Source organism: Larus michahellis, unplaced genomic scaffold, assembly GCF_964199755.1.
Source record: "Larus michahellis unplaced genomic scaffold, bLarMic1.1 SCAFFOLD_39, whole genome shotgun sequence".
Classification (NCBI taxonomy): Eukaryota; Metazoa; Chordata; class Aves; order Charadriiformes; family Laridae; genus Larus; species Larus michahellis.
In genome coordinates, this window is record NW_027436461.1 from 1,263,349 (window position 1) to 1,270,736 (window position 7,388).

Here is a 7,388-nt window from a genome sequence, read left to right on the forward strand (position 1 = left end):
CTACCGGAAAATGCTTCGCAGGCTGGCGCAGCGATGCAACGTGGGCGCCGGTGGTGCCGAGGCTGACGGCCGCCGGAAAGCCCGCAGCCCCATGGGCTGTGGGGCCATGCAAGTGGCTGCCAAAGACCTTTCCAATGAGGCACGGCTTTCCCTCCTGGCTCTTCGGGCGTGGGAGCTGTCGCCAGAGACGCGGCCCTACCGGAAAATGCTTCGCAGGCTGGCGCGGCGGCCCCACGTGGGTGCCAGTGGCGCCAGGGCTGACGGCTGCCGCAAAGCCCGCAGCCCCACGGTCTGTGGGGCCACGCGAGCGGCTGCCAAAGAGCTTTCCAACGAGGCACGGCTTTCCCTCCTGGCTCTTCGGGCGTGGGAGCTGTCGCCAGAGACGCGGCCCTACCGGAAAATGCTTCGCAGGCTGGCGCGGCGGCCCAACGTGGGTGCCTACGACGCCGAGGCTGACGACCGCCGCAAAGCCCGTAGCCCCACGGGCTGTGGGGCCATGCGAGTGGCTGCCAAAGAGCTTTCCAATGAGGCACGGCTTTCCCTCCTGGCTCTTCGGGTGTGGGAGCTGTCGCCAGAGCCGCGGCCCTACCGGAAAATGCTTTGCAGGCTGGCGCGGCGGCGCAATGTGGGCGCCGGTGGCGCCGAGGCTGACGGCCGCCGCAAAGCCCGCAGCCCCACGGGCTGTGGGGCCACGCGAGTGGCTGCCAAAGAGCTTTCCAACGAGGCATGGCTTTTCCTCGTGGCTCTTCGAGCGTGGGAGCTGTCGCCAGAGCCGCGGCCCTACCGGAAAATGCTTTGCAGGCTGGCGCGGCGGCCCGACGTGGGCGCTGGTGTCGCCCAGGCGGACGTCCGCCGGAAAGCCCGCAGCCCCAGGGGCTGTGGGGCCACGCGAGCGGCTGCCAAAGAGCTATCCAACGAGTCACGGCTTTCCCTCCTGGCTCTTCGGCCGTGGGAGCTGTCGCCAGAGCCGCGGCCCTACCGGAAAATGCTTCGCAGGCTGGCGCGGCGGCGCAATGTGGGCGCCGGTGGCGCCGAGGCTGACGGCCACCGCAAAGCCCGCAGCCCCACGGGCTGTGGGGCCACGCGAGCGGCTGCCAAAGAGCTTTCCAACGAGGCACGGCTTTCCCTCCTGGCTCTTCGGGCGTGGGAGCTGTCGCCAGAGCCGCGGCCCTACCGGAAAATGCTTCGCAGGCTGGCGCTGCGGCGCAACGTGGGCGCCGGTGGCGCCGAGGCTGACAGACGCCGCAAATTCCGTTGCCCCACGGGCTGTGGGGCCATTCGAGCGGCTGCGAAAGAGCTTTCCAACGAGGCACGGCTTTCCCTCCTGGCTCTTCGGGCGTGGGAGCTGTCGCCAGAGCCGCGGCCCTACCGGAAAATGCTTCGCAGGCTGGCGCGGCAGGCCCACCTGGTCGCCGGTGTCGCCGAGGCTGACAGCCGCCGGAAAGCCCGCAGCCCCAGGGGCTGTGGGGCCACGCGAGCGGCTGCCAAAGAGCTTTCCAACGAGGCACGGCTTTCCCTCCTGGCTCTTCGGGCGTGGGAGCTGTCGCCAGAGCTGCAGCCCTACCGGAAAATGCTTCGCAGGCTGGTGCAGCAGCGCCATGTGGGCGACGGTGGCGCCGAGGCTGATGGCCGCCGCAAAGCCCGCGGCCCCAGGGGCTGTGGGGCCACGCGAGCGGCTGCCAAAGAGCTTTCCAACGAGGCACGGCTTTCCCTCCTGGCTCTTCGGCCGTGGGAGCTGTCGCCAGAGCCGCGGCCCTACCGGAAAATGCTTCGCAGGCTGGCGCGGCTGCACCACCTGGGCGCCGGTGTCGCCCAGGCTGACGTCCGCCGGAAAGCCCGCAGCCCCACGGGCTGTGGGGCCATGCGAGCGGCTGCCAAAGAGCTTTCCAATGAGGCACGGCTTTCCCTCCTGGCTCTTCGGGCGTGGGAGCTGTCGCCAGAGCTGCAGCCCTACCGGAAAATGCTTCGCAGACTGGCGCGGCGGCGCCATGTGGGCGACGGTGGCACCGAGGCTGACGGCCACCGCAAAGCCCGCAGCCCCAGGGGCTGTGGGGCCACGCGAGCGGCTGCCAAAGAGCTTTCCAAGGAGGCACGGCTTTCCCTCCTGGCTCTTCGGGCGTGGGAGCTGTCGCCAGAGCTGCAGCCCTACCGGAAAATGCTTCGCAGGCTGGTGCAGCAGCGCCATGTGGGCGACGGTGGCGCCGAGGCTGATGGCCGCCGCAAAGCCCGCGGCCCCAGGGGCTGTGGGGCCACGCGAGCGGCTGCCAAAGAGCTTTCCAACGAGGCACGGCTTTCCCTCCTGGCTCTTCGGCCGTGGGAGCTGTCGCCAGAGACGCGGCCCTACCGGAAAATGCTTCGCAGGCTGGCGCGGCGGCGCCACGTGGGCGCCGGTGGCGCCGAGGCTGACGGCCGCCGCAAAGCCCGCAGCCCCACGGGCTGTGGGGCCACGTGAGCGGATGCCAAAGAGCTTTCCAACGAGGCACGGCTTTCCCTCCTGGCTCTTCGGCCGTGGGAGCTGTCGCCAGAGCCGCGGCCCTACCGGAAAATGCTTCGCAGGCTGGCGCGGCGGCGCAATGTGGGCGCCGGTGGCGCCGAGGCTGACGGCCACCGCAAAGCCCGCAGCCCCACGGGCTGTGGGGCCACGCGAGCGGCTGCCAAAGAGCTTTCCAACGAGGCACGGCTTTCCCTCCTGGCTCTTCGGGCGTGGGAGCTGTCGCCAGAGCCGCGGCCCTACCGGAAAATGCTTCGCAGGCTGGCGCTGCGGCGCAACGTGGGCGCCGGTGGCGCCGAGGCTGACGGACGCCGCAAATTCCGTTGCCCCACGGGCTGTGGGGCCATTCGAGCGGCTGCGAAAGAGCTTTCCAACGAGGCACGGCTTTCCCTCCTGGCTCTTCGGGCGTGGGAGCTGTCGCCAGAGCCGCGGCCCTACCGGAAAATGCTTCGCAGGCTGGCGCGGCAGGCCCACCTGGTCGCCGGTGTCGCCGAGGCTGACAGCCGCCGGAAAGCCCGCAGCCCCACGGGCTGTGGGGCCACGCGAGCGGCTGCCAAAGAGCTTTCCAATGAGGCACGGCTTTCCCTCCTGGCTCTTCGGGCGTGGGAGCTGTCGCCAGAGACGCGGCCCTACCGGAAAATGCTTCGCAGGCTGGCGCGGCGGCCCAACGTGGGTGCCTACGACGCCGAGGCTGACGACCGCCGCAAAGCCCGTAGCCCCACGGGCTGTGGGGCCATGCGAGTGGCTGCCAAAGAGCTTTCCAATGAGGCACGGCTTTCCCTCCTGGCTCTTCGGGTGTGGGAGCTGTCGCCAGAGCCGCGGCCCTACCGGAAAATGCTTTGCAGGCTGGCGCGGCGGCGCAATGTGGGCGCCGGTGGCGCCGAGGCTGACGGCCGCCGCAAAGCCCGCAGCCCCACGGGCTGTGGGGCCACGCGAGTGGCTGCCAAAGAGCTTTCCAACGAGGCATGGCTTTTCCTCGTGGCTCTTCGAGCGTGGGAGCTGTCGCCAGAGCCGCGGCCCTACCGGAAAATGCTTTGCAGGCTGGCGCGGCGGCCCGACGTGGGCGCTGGTGTCGCCCAGGCGGACGTCCGCCGGAAAGCCCGCAGCCCCACGGGCTGTGGGGCCACGCGAGCGGCTGCCAAAGAGCTATCCAACGAGGCACGGCTTTCCCTCCTGGCTCTTCGGCCGTGGGAGCTGTCGCCAGAGCCGCGGCCCTACCGGAAAATGCTTCGCAGGCTGGCGCGGCGGCGCAATGTGGGCGCCGGTGGCGCCGAGGCTGACGGCCACCGCAAAGCCCGCAGCCCCACGGGCTGTGGGGCCACGCGAGCGGCTGCCAAAGAGCTTTCCAACGAGGCACGGCTTTCCCTCCTGGCTCTTCGGGCGTGGGAGCTGTCGCCAGAGCCGCGGCCCTACCGGAAAATGCTTCGCAGGCTGGCGCTGCGGCGCAACGTGGGCGCCGGTGGCGCCGAGGCTGACAGACGCCGCAAATTCCGTTGCCCCACGGGCTGTGGGGCCATTCGAGCGGCTGCGAAAGAGCTTTCCAACGAGGCACGGCTTTCCCTCCTGGCTCTTCGGGCGTGGGAGCTGTCGCCAGAGCCGCGGCCCTACCGGAAAATGCTTCGCAGGCTGGCGCGGCAGGCCCACCTGGTCGCCGGTGTCGCCGAGGCTGACAGCCGCCGGAAAGCCCGCAGCCCCACGGGCTGTGGGGCCACGCGAGCGGCTGCCAAAGAGCTTTCCAATGAGGCAGGGCTTTCTCTCCTGGCTCTTCGGGCGTGGGAGCTGTCGCCAGAGCCGCGGCCCTACCGGAAAATGCTTCGCAGGCTGGCGCGGTGGCGCCACATGGGCGCCGGTGTCGCCCAGGCTGACGGCCGCCGCAAAGCCCGCAGCCCCACGGGCTGTTGGGCCACGCGAGCGGCTGCCAAAGAGCTTTCCAACGAGGCACGGCTTTCCCTCCTGGCTCTTCGGGCGTGGGAGCTGTCGCCAGAGCCGCAGACCTACCGGAAAATGCTTCGCAGGTTGGCGCGGCGGCCCGACGTGGACGCCGGTGGCGCCCAGGCTGACGGCCGCCGCAAAGCCCGCAGCCCCACAGGCTGTGGGGCCACGCGAGCGGCTGCCAAAGAGCTTTCCAACGAGGCACGGCTTTCCCTCCTGGCTCTTCCGGCGTGGGAGCTGTCGCCAGAGCTGCAGCCCTACCGGAAAATGCTTCGCAGGCTGGCGCGGCGGCTCCACATAGGCGCCGGTGTCGCCCAGGCTGACGGCCGCCGCAAAGCCCGCAGCCCCATGGGCTGTGGGGCCACGTGAGCGGCTGCCAAAGAGCTTTCCAACGAGGCGCGGCTTTCCCTCCTGGCTCTTCGGGCGTGGGAGCTGTCGCCAGAGCCGCGGCCCTCCCGGAAAATGCTTCGCAGGCTGGCGCGGCTGCCCCACCTGGGCGCCGGTGTCGCCCAGGCTGACGGCCGCCGGAAAACCCGCAGCCCCACGGGCTGTGGGGCCACGCGAGCGGCTGCCAAAGAGCTTTCCAATGAGGCACGGCTTTCCCTCCTGGCTCTTCGGCCGTGGGAGCTGTCGCCAGAGCTGCAGCCCTACAGGAAAATGCTTCGCAGGCTGGCGTGGCGGCACCACGTGGGCGCCAGTGGCGCCGAGGCAGACGGCCGCCGCAAAGCCCGCAGCCCCACGGGCTGTGGGGCCACGCGAGCGGCTGCCAAAGAGCTTTCCAACGAGGCATGGCTTTCCCTCCTGGCTCTTCGGGCGTGGGAGCTGTCGCCAGAGACGCAGACCTACCGGAAAATGCTTCGCAGGCTGGTGCGGCGGCGCAACGTGGGCGCCGGTGGCGCCTAGGCAGACGGCCGCCGCAAAGCCCGCAGCCCCACGGGCTGTGGGGCCACGCGAGCGGCTGCCAAAGAGCTTTCCAAGGAGGCACGGCTTTCCCTCCTGGCTCTTCGGGCGTGGGAGCTGTCGCCAGAGCCGCGGCCCTACCGGAAAATGCTTCGCAGGCTGGCGCGGCGGACCCACCTGGGCGCCGGTGTCGCCCAGGCTGACGGCCGCCGGAAAGCCCACAGCCCCACGGGCTGTGGGGCCACGCGAGCGGCTGCCAAAGAGCTTTCCAATGAGGCACGGCTTTCCCTCCTGGCTCTTCGGGCGTGGGAGCTGTCGCCAGAGCTGCAGCCCTACCGGAAAATGCTTCGCAGGCTGGTGCAGCAGCGCCATGTGGGCGACGGTGGCGCCGAGGCTGATGGCCGCCGCAAAGCCCGCAGCCCCAGGGGCTGTGGGGCCACGCGAGCGGCTGCCAAAGAGCTTTCCAACGAGGCACGGCTTTCCCTCCTGGCTGTTCGGGCGTGGGAGCTGTCGCCAGAGCTGCAGCCCTACCGGAAAATGCTTCGCAGGCTGGTGCAGCAGCGCCATGTGGGCGACGGTGGCGCCGAGGCTGATGGCCGCCGCAAAGCCCACGGCCCCAGGGGCTGTGGGGCCACGCGAGCGGCTGCCAAAGAGCTTTCCAACGAGGCACGGCTTTCCCTCCTGGCTCTTCGGCCGTGGGAGCTGTCGCCAGAGCCGCGGCCCTACCGGAAAATGCTTCGCAGGCTGGCGCGGCTGCACCACCTGGGCGCCGGTGTCGCCCAGGCTGACGTCCGCCGGAAAGGCCGCAGCCCCACGGGCTGTGGGGCCATGCGAGCGGCTGCCAAAGAGCTTTCCAATGAGGCACGGCTTTCCCTCCTGGCTCTTCGGGCGTGGGAGCTGTCGCCAGAGCTGCAGCCCTACCGGAAAATGCTTCGCAGACTGGCGCGGCGGCGCCATGTGGGCGACGGTGGCACCGAGGCTGACGGCCACCGCAAAGCCCGCAGCCCCAGGGGCTGTGGGGCCACGCGAGCGGCTGCCAAAGAGCTTTCCAAGGAGGCACGGCTTTCCCTCCTGGCTCTTCGGGCGTGGGAGCTGTCGCCAGAGCTGCAGCCCTACCGGAAAATGCTTCGCAGGCTGGTGCAGCAGCGCCATGTGGGCGACGGTGGCGCCGAGGCTGATGGCCGCCGCAAAGCCCACGGCCCCAGGGGCTGTGGGGCCACGCGAGCGGCTGCCAAAGAGCTTTCCAACGAGGCACGGCTTTCCCTCCTGGCTCTTCGGCCGTGGGAGCTGTCGCCAGAGACGCGGCCCTACCGGAAAATGCTTCGCAGGCTGGCGCGGCGGCGCCACGTGGGCGCCGGTGGCGCCGAGGCTGACGGCCGCCGCAAAGCCCGCAGCCCCACGGGCTGTGGGGCCACGTGAGCGGATGCCAAAGAGCTTTCCAACGAGGCACGGCTTTCCCTCCTGGCTCTTCGGCCGTGGGAGCTGTCGCCAGAGCCGCGGCCCTACCGGAAAATGCTTCGCAGGCTGGCGCGGCGGCGCAATGTGGGCGCCGGTGGCGCCGAGGCTGACGGCCACCGCAAAGCCCGCAGCCCCACGGGCTGTGGGGCCACGCGAGCGGCTGCCAAAGAGCTTTCCAACGAGGCACGGCTTTCCCTCCTGGCTCTTCGGCCGTGGGAGCTGTCGCCAGAGCCGCGGCCCTACCGGAAAATGCTTCGCAGGCTGGCGCTGCGGCGCAACGTGGGCGCCGGTGGCGCCGAGGCTGACGGACGCCGCAAATTCCGTTGCCCCACGGGCTGTGGGGCCATTCGAGCGGCTGCGAAAGAGCTTTCCAACGAGGAACGGCTTTCCCTCCTGGCTCTTCGGGCGTGGGAGCTGTCGCCAGAGCCGCGGCCCTACCGGAAAATGCTTCGCAGGCTGGCGCGGCAGGCCCACCTGGTCGCCGGTGTCGCCGAGGCTGACAGCCGCCGGAAAGCCCGCAGCCCCACGGGCTGTGGGGCCACGCGAGCGGCTGCCAAAGAGCTTTCCAATGAGGCAGGGCTTTCTCTCCTGGCTCTTCGGGCGTGGG